The sequence below is a fragment of the Neophocaena asiaeorientalis genome, unplaced genomic scaffold, assembly GCF_003031525.2.
Source record: "Neophocaena asiaeorientalis asiaeorientalis breed wild unplaced genomic scaffold, Neophocaena_asiaeorientalis_V1.1 scaffold212, whole genome shotgun sequence".
Taxonomy (NCBI): domain Eukaryota; kingdom Metazoa; phylum Chordata; class Mammalia; order Artiodactyla; family Phocoenidae; genus Neophocaena; species Neophocaena asiaeorientalis.
In genome coordinates this window covers 5,831,537-5,847,385 of record NW_020174046.1, presented here as the reverse complement: position 1 = coordinate 5,847,385, position 15,849 = coordinate 5,831,537, and the positions used below count along the sequence as shown (strand labels likewise).

The window sequence follows — 15,849 nt, the reverse complement described above, 5'->3', positions numbered from 1 at the left end:
TTGTGGCAAATTGCTTTCCTAGCCCTGTGCCTGGGCAGAAGCTAGTTAAGTCACTCATTTTCTGGTCAGCACAGCGCAAGCTTAAGTTAAAACCTCTCGTAGACTCAGAAAAGCCATGTGCATGAAGTATAGAACACATTTACCGCGTGATGATAAGCATTATCTTGCTTGTGACATTTTCTTGCATTCAGCATTTTAAAAAAGTCCCTGTCTTTCATTATTCTATGGAACGTATCTCATTTGCTTGCATGATTTTCCCTTTCCCTTTCTTGATGTTTTCATTCTAAAGTTACGTAAGTATTGGAGGCTTATAATCACTGCTCCTACTTTTAGTAACCTTCTTTCACTGTTGAGATTTTTATTTCCATAAAATAGTGACACGCCAAGAATGATACCACAATTATTGGTAAGGTTAATTGGAATCCAGCTCTTTCAGTATTCCTTGTTTCATCAGTAACGCCCAGAGTTAAAATGGTTACAAGCCGGATTGTATCTGACACAGTTCTATGCACCTCGTGGGGTGCTTGATAAGCTGCAGTGAGTAGCAGGAAAGCATTGCTTTCAGTCAATTTGATCTTGCGATCTACCAGTGTTTGCGCGGTGCTATTTGTATGTAAGGCTACTTTTTCCTCCAAAATTTCAGAGGTCCTTAAAGTCCTTAAAGCCTATTCTGGAGGGAAAGACAGGCAACTGTGAAGCCCAATTCACTGTCTGAGTCTTTCTGCAGATCAGAGGTTCCTGAGGGCATCCCTTCTTTTCTACTTGCATTCATTTGTTAAAATGAGTTGGTTCTAAGAGACTTCTTTAGATTCCACGTATAAGTGAGATCATATGGTATTTCTCTGTCTGGCTTATTCACTTAGCACAGTGTCCTCCAAATTCATCCATGTTGTCACAAATACCAGGATTTCCATCTTATTTTAATGACTGAATCATACCCCATTGTATATTATAAACTACTTATAGAAGCAGAGAGTAGAATGGTGGTTGCCAAGGGTGGGGGATTGGGTGGAAGAAATGGGGAGATGCTGGTCAAATGATACAAACCTGCAGTTCCAAGATGAATAATTTCTGGAGTTCTAATGTACGTCAAGGTGACTGTCGTTAACAACACCATACTGTATACGTGAAATTTGCTAAGAGTAGATCTTAAGTGTTCTTACCATACACACACACAAATAACTATGTGAGGTGACAGATGTGTTATTAACGTGATTGTGGTAATCATTTCACAATGTATATTAATGTATATTAAATGCCTAATGGGCACTTAATCTAGTCTTTTCCAGGTCAACTCAGTCGTGTCAGTGATTTCTCATACACACTGCCTTTAGCAGCTGAAGCTGCCGAGAGCCGCAGTGTGGTGAGAGCAGGATCTTGTCTGTGGCCATCTTGTGCTGACATGCGTTGATGTGCAGACTCAGCTGCTCTTGGGAATGGCCACCCCTTCAGACTGCACCTGCTGGGGTGTCCCTAATCCACCTGGCCTCTGTGGCATAGGCCACGCTGCCGTCTGGGGCTAAGTCCCCTTGTCATGTCTATGGGACCCTTTGGAGACCACCAGCTCTCAAGGTCCCATCTACCTCCCTTTCCTTCTGGGCTCACGAGGACTGTGGCGCTGCCCAAGCCCATCTCCCATCGTTTCCCACACTTCCATCTCTCCTCTCCCTCTCCGTGGTGGCTTAGAGGAACCACAGGTAGATCACAGGGCAATGGCTTCTCTACTCTCAGATCCCCAAACTCACATGGAGCCCTCTGTCGTCTTCCCTTGACTGAGGAGGTGGGAGTGGGTGCAGGAAACCTGCTTCCAATGACTAAATATTTTTTCTTTTTTTAAAAATATTTTTTCGTAACTCTATGCAGGTAGTAGCAGAAAAAACAAATGCTCCCTCATTATGTCTACCCCCAAATCTTTCTGTCTCGCACCATGCAGGTCAAAATTGCTCTAAAGTCAAGAATGTGATAAATTTTTTCTTGCATTCCTCCTGGTTCTCCGTATAAGGGTGGGTCAAGCGGTTAAATCCAATTCAGGAGAACCCACGTCAGCTAGCAGTTTGAGAACATCCCATACTTATGATAAGCGTCGTGGGAGCAGATGAGGTCACTTGAGGGTGTGATGTAGAGCTTGGCCCCTCTAACTTTAAAGAGCAGCTGCATGGCACAGGGAGATCAGCTCGGTGCTTTGTGACCACCTAGAGGGGTGGGATAGGGAGGGTGGGAGGGAGACACAAGAGGGAGGGGATATGGGGATGTATATATATGTATAGCTGATTCACTTTGTTATACGGCAGAAACTAACACACCATTGTAAAGCAATTATACTCCAATAAAGATGTTAAAAAAAAAAGAATCACCTGGAGGGCTTGTTAAAACATGGATTATGGGGCTTCCCTGGTGGCGCAGTGGTTGAGGGTCTGCCTGCCGATGCAGGGGACACGGGTTCGTGCCCCGGTCCGGGAAGATCCCACATGCCTCAAAGCAGAGCGGCTGGGCCCGTGAGCCATGGCCGCTGAGCCTGCGCGTCCAGGGCCTGTGCTCTGAAACGGCAGAGGCCACAACAGTGAGAGGCCCGCGTACCGCAAAAGAAAAAAACATGGATTATGGACCCCAACCCAGAATTTCAATAGGACTGCAAGAGGGGCCAGTATTTTGCATTCAGGATGGCAGGATTTAGCAAATAAAAATACAATATCCCGACTAAATTTGAATTTCAGGTAAATAACAAAATTTTAAAGGATAAGTATATCCCAAAGATTGCATGGAACTTACTTATCCTGAATTTTTTTATCATAAAATTTATTCATTGCTTATCTGAAATTCCAGTTCGACTGGGTGTCCTGTATTCTATCTGGCAACTAGATTTGCATTTCTAGCAGGGACTCTGGCTGCTGGTCTGGACACCGCAGTTTGGACGAGCGTGAGTGCAGAGCCCTGGGTAATACCAGCATTTAACCAGCAGAAGAATCTGAGCAGGAATATAAGGAAGGCAGCGAATTAAGAGTGTTTTCTCAGAACCCAAAGGAGGAGAAAGTTTCAAAGACACGGAGTGATCAACAGAGTCACGTGTCACAGAGAGTTTGCGGGAAGCTGAGGATTGAAAAGAAATTAGATTTGGCAATGAGGAGGCCTCTGGGGATCTTTGTCATTTTCAGCTCATTAATGGGGGCAGGAACAGTGTACAGTGGTGAAGAGAGTGGGAGTGGAAGAGTGGAGATGACAGTTTGCATATGATTGTTTGGTGGGGCTCCACTGTGAAGCGAAATAGAGGGGGATACAGGGGCACTTGAGGGTATCTTTTATGAAAGGAGACAGGGTATATATTTATGGCCAGACAAGAAGTCAGTAGAGAAGGAACGTCGGAGATTACAGAAGACAGAGAATAGCAAATGGGGCACAAGGGCAGGGGATCACCAGCTGGGGCAGCAAGAGAAAGATGGAACGAGGAAGAAAAGCTGGGAGGGTAGTAGCTGGACGGGGTGCAGACTCAGCATCCCAGCCCAGGGCAAACTGTTGGATGTCAGTTTTACAATTTGGCCACTAAAGGAGAAAGAACATCTGCTTAGAAAGATCTCTGCTGACTGGGGGTGTTGTATAATACATTAAAAAATTCTGTGTGCTTAAAAAAGCTTTTTTTGCTGTAATTTATTCTTTGAGTCTCCTTTGCATTTGGTTTTATGAGGCCTTATTCACAATTTTCCAAGATTGGTTTTTCCACCTCAGGGCATTCTTTTTCTCATGAAGTAAGCCTTTTTAATCTGCATTTCGGGGCTTCAGATTCTCATTACTTTGTACCTCGTGTATTTCCTTTCAGGGCTGCACTTCGCTGGAGCCCACAAACAGCCCCACACAACCTCACTGGTTTGTCTCTGATGCTTTTTCTTCTTGCCTTTCCCACTAATTTCTGTGTTAAGTTAAAAAACATTGGTCTTATATATTCAATAACCTAAATCCTACCATTAAAGCATTGTTTTACTCTGTAGTATTAAAACGATCTCAAGCTCAGTTTGTTTAAAAGGTCAGAGTTTCTCAAATTGTAATCTTGGGAGCATCTGTGCCAGAATCATTTACTGACTTAGGCTTTAGGTGGTGTCTGGAAGGGCAAATCTCTTATGAGCCACAGAAGACCATTTTGAGAAATCCTGGAAGGAACAGGAGTTTTGAGGCAGAGCCACCAGGCTCCACCTCCTCTACTTTTGCCCAACTGGCCTGTTCTCTGCCGGAGTCAAGCTGACTGCAGGAAGGAATACTCCTTGTTCTATTTCTTTCCTCCTCTCTAAAGTGCGTTAGGTGAATGTGGTGATTAGAGATCTAGCATGCTTTTTGAACCATGAGGGGAATTTGAGGATGGAAGCTAGTGATAGGGTAGACCAGGAAAAATAGAGGACCTGGGTCCTTGATTGTGTGGACACACACTAAGGTGACCACCAATGAGTCACACCCTCAATGAAAGTGTAATGCCCTTTCATTGAGTTAGGATGAAACCCAGGACTTGCTTCTTCTAATCAGTCGAATATGGCAAGGGAGATGGGATATTGCTCCCATGTTTATATTACATTGTATGGCAAGGGTGAAGGAATTTTGCACATGTAATTAAGGTCCCTCATCAGTTGTCTTTTAATTTGTCAAAAGGGAGATTATTCCAGGTAGGCCTGACCTAATCATGTGAGCCCTTTAAAAGAAGGCCTATGCCTTCCCTGCATTCAGAGACCACAACCAGCAGAGAGACTTTTCCTTTGTTGCTGGCCTTGTAGAAGTAATGCTCCAGGAATTTTACAGCTACAAGGCAATAAATTCTGCCAAAAACCAAAGGGATTTTCCCCTTGTTTTCAGAAGAGAATGCAGCCAAGCCAACACCTTGGTTTCAGTCTTCTGAGAACAGCCCCAGCTAAGATATAACCAGACTCCTGACCCATGGAAATTGTGAGATAATCAATGTGTGTTGTTTAAAGCTTTTAAGTTTGGGCTAATTTCTTATGCAGCATAGAACACTAATACATTGATGTCCATGTTGTTACTGTAACAGCCCAGGGATGCCTACCTCCAGGTTTCTTTTACATGAGCAAGAATTAAATTTCTTCCTTCTTTAAGCCATTGTGATTTTAGATTTTCATTAGGCATCTTAACCTAAATTTAACTGATTCATTGAGCAATGAGGAAGGACTTATGGAAGATCAATCATTTGTGGTTGACCTTGAAAAATGAATACAGTTTTAGAAGGTGGAAACTGGGTGGCTGGACGTAGAAAATCATTTTCATGGAACAGAATGAATAAAGTAGAGTAGTAGGTATTTTGAAGAAAAAAGAATAATTCAGTTTCACTAGATTGAGTGGGGTGAGGATAGGAAGGTAGATTAGAGCCAAGTCACAAATCCAAATGGGCTTGGGGATTATTTTTCAAGCACTGGAGAACATGGAGATTTTCTGACCAAGGTAGTAACATGATCAGAGCTATGACTTATTTTCATTTCATTATTTATTATTTGTTTATTATTTTAAAAATAGAAGTATGTTTATTTACAACATTGTGTTAGTTTCAGTTGTACAGCAGAGTGACTCAGTTATACAAATATGTACGTATATTCTTTTTCAGATTCTCTTCCGTTATAGATTATTACAAGATAGCGAATATAGTTCCCTGCACTATACAGTAAATCCTTGTTGTTTATTTTATATATAGTAGTGTGTATCTGTTAATCACAAACTCCAAATTTTTCCACCTCCTGCCCTTTCCCCTTTGGTAACTGTAAGTTTATTTTCTATGTCTGTGACTCTGTTTCTGTTTTGTAAATAAGTTCATTTGCATGGCTTTTTTTAGATTCTACATATAAGTGATATCATAGGATATTTATCTTTCTCTGTCTGACTTTACTTCACTTAGTATGATAATCTCTAGGCCTATCCATGTTGCTTCAAATGGCATTATTTCATTCTCTTTTATGGCTGAGCAATATGCCATACAGTGTAATATAAACATGGGAGCTGAGTAATATTCCACTCTATGTATGTGTATGTATATATGTGTATGTACATATATAATATCTTCTTTATCCATTCAACTGTTTTTCAATTAATTAATTAATTTAAAAATTTTATTGGAGTATAGTTGATTTACAATGTTGTGTTAGTTTCAGGTGTATAGCAAAGTGATTCAGTTATACGTATACATATATTCAACCTTTTTCAGATTCTTTACCCATACACGTTATTATAGAATATTGAATAGAGTTCCCTATGCTATACAGTAGGTCCTTGTGTTGGTTATCTATTTTATATATAGCAGTGTATGTATGTTAATCCTAAGCTCCTAATTTATCCTTCCCACCCATGTTTCCCCTTTGGTAATCAGAACTTTGTTTCTGAAATCTGTGAGTCTGTTTCTGTTTTGTTAATAAGATCCTTTGTATCATTTTTAAAAATTAGATTCCACATATGAGTGATATCATATGATATTTGTCTGTCTTTGTCTGACTTACTTCACTTAGTATGATAATCTCTAGGTCCATCCATGTTGCTACAAATGGCATAATTTTGTTCTTTTTTATGGCTGAGTAATATTCCATTGTATATATTTACCACATCTTCTTTATCCATTCCTCTGTTGATGAACATTTATGTTGCTTCCATGTCCTGGCTGTTGTAAATAGTGCTACAATGAACATTGGGCTACACATATCTTTTTGAATTAGAGTTTTAGTCCTTTCTGGATATATGCCCAGGAGTGAGATTGCTGGATCATATGGTAGCTCTATATTTTGTTTTTAAAGGAACCTCCATACTGTTCTCCACAGTTATGCCTTATTTTTACAATGCAGTATGAGTCAGTTCTCTTCTTTTTTTTTTAACATCTTTATTGGAGTCTAATTGCTTTACATTGTTGTGTTAGTTTCTGCTGTATAACAGAGTGAATCAGCTATACATATACATATATCCCCATATCCCCTCCCTCTTGCGTCTCCCTCCCACCCTCCCTATCCCACCCCTCTAGGTGGTCACAGAGCACCGAGCAGATCTCCTTGTGGTATGTGGCTGCTTCCCACTAGCTATCTATTTTACATTTGGTAGTGTATATATGTCAATGCCACTCTCTCACTTTGTCCCAGCTTACCCTTCCCCCTCCCCTTGTCCTCAAGTCCATTCTCTACGTCTGTGTCTTTATTCCTGTCCTGCCCCTAGGTTCTTCATATATATGTGTTAGCATACGGTATTTGTTTTTCTCTTTCTGACTTACTTCACTCTGTGTGACAGACTCTAGGTCCATCCGCCTCACTACAAATAAATCAATTTTGTTTCTTTTCATGGTTGAGTAATATTCCATTGTATATATGCGCCACATCTTCTTTATCCATTCATCTGTTGATGGACACTTAGGTTGCTTCCATGTCCTGACTATTGTAAATAGTGCTGCAATGAACATTGTGGTACATGACTCTTTTTGAATTATGGTTTTCTCAGGGTATATGCCCAATAGTGGGACTGCTGGGTCATATGATAGTTCTATTTTTAGTTTTTAAGGAACCTCCATACTGTTCTCCATAGTGGCTATATCAATTTACATTCCCACCAACAGTGCCAGAGGCGTCCCTTTTCTCCACACCCTCTCCAGCATTTATTGTTTCTAGATTTTCTGATGATGGCCATTCTGAGCGGTGTGAGGTGATACCTCATTGTAGTTTTGATTTGCATTTCTCTAATGATTAGTGATGTTGAGCATCCTTTCGTGTGTTTGTTAGCAATCTGTATATCTTCTCTGGAGAAATGTCTATTTAGGTCTTCTGCCCACTTTTGGATTGCATTGTTTGTTTTTTTGATATTGAGCTGCATGCACTGCTTGTGTATTTTGGAGATTAATCCTTTGTCAGTTGCTTCGTTTGCAAATATTTTTCTCTCATTCTCAGCCGTGTCTTTTCGTCTTGTTTATGGTTTCCTTTGCTGTGTAAAAGCTTTTACGTTTCATTAGGTCCCATTTGTTTATTTTTGTTTGTATTTCCATTTCTCTAGGAGGTGGGTCAAAAAGGATCTTGATGTGATTTATGTCATGGAGTGTTCTGCCTATGTTTTCCTCTAAGAGTTTGATGCTGTCTGGCCTTACATTTAGGTCTTTAGTCCATTTTGAGTAAATTTCTGTGTATGGTGTTAGGGAGTGTTTTAATTTCATTCTTTTACATATAGCTGTCCAGTATTCCCTGCACCACTTATTGAAGAGGCTGTCTTTTCTCCATTGTATATTCTTGCCCCCTTTATCAAAGATAAGGTGACCATATGTGTGTGGGTTTATCTCTGGGATTTCTATACTGTTCCATTGATCTATATTCCTGTTTTTGTGCCAATACCATACTGTCTTGATTACTGTAGCTTTGTAGTATAGTCTGAAGTCAGGGAGCCTGATTCCTCCAGCTCTGATTTTCTTTCTCAAGATTGCTTTGTCTATTTGGGGTCTTTTGTGTTTCCATACAAATTGTGAAATTTTTTGTTCTAGTTCTGTGAAAAATGCTATTGGTAATTTGATAGGGATTGCATTGAATCAGTAGATTGCTTTCTGTAGTACAGTGCTTTTCACAATGTTGATTCTTCCTGTCCAAGAACATGGTACATATCTCTCCATCTGTTTGTATCATGTTTAATTTCTTTCATCAGTGTCGTATAGTTTTCTGCATACAGGTCTTTTGTCTCCTTAGGTAGATTTATTCCCAGGTATTTTATTCTTTTTGTTGCAATGGTAAATGAGAGTGTTTCCTTAATTTCTCTTTCAGATTTTTCATCATTAGTGTATAGGAATGCAAGAGCTTTTTGTGCATTAATTTTTTTATCCTGCTACTTTACCAAATTCATTGATTAGCTCTAGCAGTTTTCTGGTAACATCTTTAGGATTCTCTATGTGTAGTATCATGTCATCTGCAAATAGTGACAATTTTACTTCATCTTTTCTGATTTGGATTCCTTTTATTTCTTTTTCTTCTCTGATTGCTGTGGCTAAAACTTCCAAAACTATGTTGAATAATAGTGGTGAGAGTGGGCAACCTTGTCTTGTTTCTAATCTTAGTGGAAATGGTTTCAGTTTTTCACCATTGAGAACGATGTTGGCTGTGGGTTTGTCATATATGGCCTTTCTTATGTTAAGGTAAGTTCCCTCTATGCCTACACTCATAAATTTTTTATCATAAATGGGTGTTCAGCTTTGTTGAAAGCTTTTTCTGCATCTATTGAGATGATCATATGGTTTTTATCCTTCAGTTTGTTAATATGGTGAATCACATTGATTGATTTGCATATACTGAAGAATCCTTGCATTCCTGGGATAAACCCCACTTGATCATGGAGTATGATCCTTTTAATGTGCTGCTGGATTCTGTTTGCTAGTATTTTGTTGAGGATTTTTGCATCTATATTCATCAGTGATATTGATCTGTAATTTTCTTTTTTTGTAGTATCTTTGTTTGGTTTTAGTATCAGGGTGAGGGTGGCCTTGTAGAATGAATTTGGGAGTGTTCCTTCCTCTGCAATTTTTTGGAAGAGTTTGAGAAGTATAGGTGTTAGCTCTTCTCTAACTCTTTGATAGAATTCACCTCTGAAGCCATCTGGGCCCGGACTTTTCTTTGTTGGAAGATTTTAACCACAGTTGCAATTTCATTACTGGTGATTGGTCTGTTCATATTTTCTATTTCTTCCTGGTTCAGTCTCGGAAGGTTGTGCTTTTCTAAGAATGTGTCCATTTCTTCCAGGTTGTCCGTTTTATTGGAATAGAGTTGCTTGTAGTAGTCTCTTATGATGCTTTGTATTTCTGTGGTGTCCGTTGTAACATCTCCTTTTTCATTTCTAATTTTATTGGTTTGAGTCCTCTCCCTCTTTTTCTTGATGAATCTTGCTAATGGTTTATCACTTTGATTATCTTCTCGAAGAACCAGCTTTTAGTTTTATTGATCCTTGCTATCATTTCCTTCATTTCTTTTTCATTTATTTCTGATCTGGTCTTTATGTTTTCTTTCCTTCTGCTAACTTTGGGGTTTTTTTCTTTCTTCTTTCTCTAATTGCTTTAGGTGTAAGGTTAAGTTGTTTATTTGAGATATTGTTTATTTTGCTTCTGTGTTCTGGCTATTGTAAATAGTGCTACAATGATCACTGGGGTGCATGTATCGTTTTGAATTAGAGTTTTAGTATTTTCTGGATAAATGCCCAGGAGAGGGATTGCTGGACCATATGGTAGCTCTATTTTTAGTTTTGTGTGTGTGTGTGTGTGTGTGTGTGTGTGTGTGTGTGTGGTACGCAGGCCTCTTTCTGCCGTGGCCTCTCCCGTTGCAGAGCACAGGCTCCGGACACGCAGGCTCAGTGGCCATGGCTCACGGGCCCAGCTGCTCCGCAGCACGTGGGATCCTCCCGGACCGGGGCACGAACCCGCGTCCCCTGCATCGGCAGGCGGACTCTCAACCACTGCGCCACCAGGGAAGCCCCTCTATTTTTAGTTTTTATAGGAACCTCTATACTCTTTTCCATAGTTATGCCTTATTTTTATTTATTTATTTTTGCGGTACGCAGGCCTCTCACTGCTGTGTTCTCCCTCGTTGCGGAGCACAGGCTCCGGACGCGCAGGCTCAGCGGCTATGGCTCACGGGCCCAGCCGCTCCACGGCATGTGGGATCCTCCCGGACTGGGGCACGAACCCGCGTCCCCTGCATCAGCAGGCGGACTCTCAACCACTGCGCCACCAGGGAAGCCCTGTGCCTTATTTTTAAAATGCAGTATAAGTCAGTTCTCTTTATGTTGCAGAAACTTATCTCAAAGTAAATTTTGTCTCAAAGAGATTTATGGGAAGGGAAACTGGGGGAGAGAAGCAGGAACAGGAAAGAGGAGCCATGGACATCAGCAACCACAACAAGAGACTCCTGTCCTAAGGGGTCTTTCTCCTCTCCTCTCCTCTCTATTTGACTTCATTCTCTGCTTTGCTAAGTTTCTTATGGCTGGAGCATCACCTCTTACAGCTGCCCATTAAAAGGGAAGGAGTGGACTTCTCTGCCTGCTGTGGTTCAAGACATCACTTCTGGAAGCTGCACTTTGATTGGACAATCTTGGAATAACTCCCAAAGGCCAAGGGGTGGGGTATGATGATTGGCCTGGCCTGTGTGTGTGTGCATGCCTGTGTGATGTCTGCTACTAGAAAAAGGAGTTTGGGGAATAAAAACAAAATAGGTGGGACTTCCCTAGTGGCACAGTGGTTAAGAATCTGCCTGCCAGTGCAGGGGACACGGGTTCGAGCCCTGGTCCAGCAAGATCCCATGTGCTGCGGAGCAACTAAGCCCATGTGCCACAACTACTGAGCCTGTGTGCTGCAACTACTGAAGCCCGCGTGCTCCACAACAAGAGAAGCCACCACAATGAGACGCCCACACACTGCAGCAAAGAGTAGCCCCCCTTCGCTGCAGCTAGAGAAAGTCCGCGGGAGCAAGGAAGACCCAACACGGCCAAAAATAAAAATTAATTAATTAATTTAAAAAAGAAAAGATACAGAGTGAGCATCTTAAAAAAAAAAATAGGTGTGATTTGAATTTCACAATTCTTTGTTTTTATGTCAGGGTCTCAAGGACAGATGACACATTCATATGATTACACTCCCACCAAGGGAATAAAATTTTAGTTGCGTTTCCATTTAATTTAGGAATTGAAGTATGCACAAATGCTTATTCATAGTTTTTCCAATTATTTCTCCTTACCATTATCATCATCAACCAAACTATAAGCTATATAATTAAAACTAGTTTCCACTATATAAGTTTTTAAGTGTTCAATTATTAATTTATTGTGTGTCCAAAGTGTGTGAAATACTGTATTATGTTTACAATATCCATCCCTGGAAGAAAAGAGAATTTCAGAGTAGCTACTTACAGGTACCTCCAAGTTCTCGAAATAATCGCACTGAAATACAACTTCTTGCTTAAGAAAGCAGCACTCTTTCGCTCAAATATGTTAGTAGACTTACATAAGTAATAATTAAATAAACTTTCAGATCATCTAAGAAATATACTATTTTAACCTGTACATTTTACTATATATGCTTTGGGTATCTGTGAAAAGTTTAGGGTCTTTTTCTAAATTCTTGGATATATTGATCATCTATACAGTTTATTTGAAAATATTCAAACACATTAAGTTGACTCAAATCTGTAACTGACATACATGACGAACACCATCTTGGGAATTAAAGATACCAGCATTTAAGATGCCTGAAATGTGTTTTTTTAAAATGTGGCTGAAATACTTCCTGGAAGACTTGCAGTCAGCTCCCCGGTGGGTGCAGCTGATACTTTTTACCACTAGGTGCTACTCTTCCTCCATCACATATGAATCTAGTCTCAAAAGAATGTTGTGCATGCAAAAGCAACAAACTTCTCTATCTCCTGGCTACTGTTTGAACCCAAGATACAGCTTTACCTCGAATACTTACTTATCGTCATAACCATTTGAGCACTCAGCACCGTAGACAGTGAAGTTTATTTCTGCTTTCTGTAGTATCATCCCACACCAGGTGTCAGAAAACTAAAGACGATCAATACCTCTAGTTGCTGTTAATTCTTCTTAATGGAAGGAAGCTACAGGGTTTGAAAAGATAGTTGACTTACCCATGACTTCTCCCTGAAAAGGTGATATATTGTAGTATCTAAACAATTTTACATGTGAGATGATTAAAAATAGAAAATTCTGAGCTATGAATTATGTATTATTAATCAACCAAAGGTATTATTATTGATATACTGTACATCCATGAAAGAGGGAAATGTATAGCATCTGTTTATAGTGTCCTGCTAAATATTTTGAGCTAGAAGATAACTTTTTGTTTAACTTTCTTGGAAGCATCTCTCCCACCCTCTGCCTGTGAATGCACAGTGAACATTTTTGAAGATAAAGAGGACATAAACCACCCTCATATTTATGTCTACTAGGCCCTTTCGAGAAAAGGGTCATACATTTTATCAAGGCATCTGATTTTAAATACACCAATTCTAAATATTGAAATTTTAAAAATTTCTCTCCCCAGTGGATAAAAAAGTATGAGGCAGGAAATAATTAGAAGCTAAATACACTGTGATCTAAAAATTAGAACGAGCCAACCCGGCCAATTCGATGCTTGGAACATATTTATTCTCTTCTTCCCTCAGATTCACCCATCCCGTTTAGTTGTTCATTCACTGTCTCATTCATTCATTTATTCATTGAACAAACTTTTAGTGGGCGAGCTCATATATTTCAGGTACAAAAATGAAGTAAAATGGCCTCTATTTTGTGGAGGCTTAAAGATTAGGGTGAAGTGGGGCTGGTAAGGAGGAGAAGGAGTCAGATTTGTAAAAAAAAGTGGCACAGTGACAGCTCACGAGATCATCTTTTATTTGGGCGTAACAACAAAATATGAATATAAGGGCCTTTTGGTGACTCTAACACATCTTGAGACTAAGTGGATGAAAATGTTTCACTGACTGGACAGATGTGTTGTTGGCCCTGCTGGTGGCCTGCTGTCCCATCGCCTGACAGTCCTTCAGGTGCTCCCACCTGCCCACCCCTGTTATGTCACTGCCCTGGATGAGGCCACATGACTAAGTTTTGGCCAAAGAGATTGATGTGAAAGTGTTGGATGGCACCTCTGGGACAGCTGAGCTGCCAGGTGTTGTCTGCCTTCCTCTCCGCCACCACCAGCACGTGCCAAGGTCAGGAGTGGTGAGATCTCCTCCCATTGACTGTAATGGGATCAAGTTTTCAGCCAGACAAGTAAAGAGAAACAACATAATGATCAAATCTAGCAGTTCAACCTCTTTCATACAAGCAAGAGTGCAAGTCACCAACAAAGGTTATATTTGAAGGTAGAAAGAGAATTTAAGTGAAGGAAATATTGATGAATCCAGGAGAAGCTGGAAAGGCTCTGCTCTCACGGACTTGAGCTGCGGGCTTCAGACACGTGATGTGTAAAAAGGAGGCTAAAGAGATAATGAGAGACTGCAAAGGCGAGAGTTGGGGAACCATCTTCCCTTTATCCCCTCTTGGTTGGAAACCCCATTATATGCTCTGGTGGCTCCCTGAACTCCTCTTTTGAGGAGAAAAGAATATTGAAGAGTAATCCCATGTCTTTTAGTGCTATTTTTAGCAGGCCCTACTCGTGACCTCATTTTCCTCCTTGCACAGGTTGGATTCATTCCATCATTTTAATCACTCCCTTGACTACACCTTCAACTCTCTCCCTGGGTAAATCCAACTCTTAGCTTCACCTGAGTAGCTGGAGGAAGAAAACATATGCCTTTTGATGGTGCTGTACAGGGTGCATTGTTATTGCCTTAACCTGCTGGTAGGGCAGAAAAAAAAAAAAGAGTTACTCACTACTTCTCGGATTGAGTATCTGAAGGTTTGATCAGAATATTTAAATACCTAACACATATTAGTATATATTTAGCTTTCCTAAAGTGCTCTGACAAAGCATTCAGGGATAATCATTTGGTTGGTTAAAATTGCTGTATAACTCAGGAAAAATATTAAATAAAAAATACAGCTTATTTGAAACTTATCAAGTAAGTGGTTATTCCAATGTTTTTAAAAGATGTTCAGTTTTAAGGAGGTTGAATATGCATACATTATTTGATTTCTTTTTTCCTTAGTAAACTCTAGGTGGTATAAAGGAAAATTTTAATTAAGTCCAAGTTATTTTCTTCATCAGTTGAGTTCATTCATTCATTCAACCAATATTTATTGAGTGCACGTTATGAATGTAATAAACATTGAGTTTTTTATTTATTGTAAAATTAGTTTGTTCTCTGTCTGAATTCTCTGTTGAGGATAGGAATTCTGCCTGCCTTAGACAGAGCTGTAGACCCAGAACTCAACACAGCGCTTTATGTGTGATAGGCACTCAACAGCTACTTCCACTGCCCCAAACAGCATCCCTGAATACTTAGGTGGCATAGGATGGGTCAGTGTAACTTCTAGTTAGATGGCTAGAAGAGTCAGAAGGGTGATGAAGACTGTTTCAGGAAAAGGGATCAGATAATCCAAATATGTATAAAATTCTTAACCGTGGAAAAACTATCCCACTGTCCTTGGGATATATATTAAGGACACCTGGTTTTGTATTAAATTGGGTAAGGTTAAGTTAAAATTCCAGATTATGACAGTGTCACTCATTGGAACTATTCCTGAGATAAATGAAAGCTGTTTCTAATTTTAGTATCTCTATGGATGAGATATTTGTAAACAATTATGAATGCAGGGTGGTAGACCCTTTTGGGGCATAGACCAAGGGTAAATAATCAGAGGGCTGATGAACTTTTGACTGCTTCATCTAAAAAAATTAATAGACTTTATTTCTTTTTTTTCTGTTGTTCCATAATTTATTTAGCCGTTCTCCTATTGATGTACATTTATGAATTCCCCAACTCCTTGTGGTTTTGCTATTACAAGCCAAGCTACAACAACTATCATTGTATGTATATCTTTTGCACATGGGCCAATATTTCTTCAAGCTGGGTTTCTAGAAGTGAAATTGCTGGGGTAAAGGGAATGTGTTTTTTTAAATTGAAGTGTAGTTGATTTACAATGTTGTGTTAGTTTCTGGTGGACAGCAAAGTGATTCAGATACACACACACACATATATTCTTTTCCATATTCTTTTCCATTATGGTTCATTACAGGATATTGAATATAGTTCCCTGTGTTATACAACAGGACCTTGTTGTTTATCTGTTTTATATGTAGTAATCTGTATCTGCTAATCCCCCTCAGACATGGAATGCTTCACGAATTTGCGTGTCATCTTTGTTCAGGGGCCATGCTAATCTTCTCTGTATTCTAATTTTTAGTATATGTGCTGCCGAAGTGAGCCC

At 39.9% G+C, this 15,849-nt stretch overlaps 1 non-coding gene across 1 annotated transcript; it reads right to left on the bottom strand.

Annotated features, from left to right (window-relative positions):
* Positions 1 to 15,744: 15,744 nt before the first annotated feature.
* Positions 15,745 to 15,849, bottom strand: LOC112405537 (U6 spliceosomal RNA). Its single transcript, XR_003004355.1, has one exon. It is a non-coding gene; the product is annotated as a U6 spliceosomal RNA (small nuclear RNA).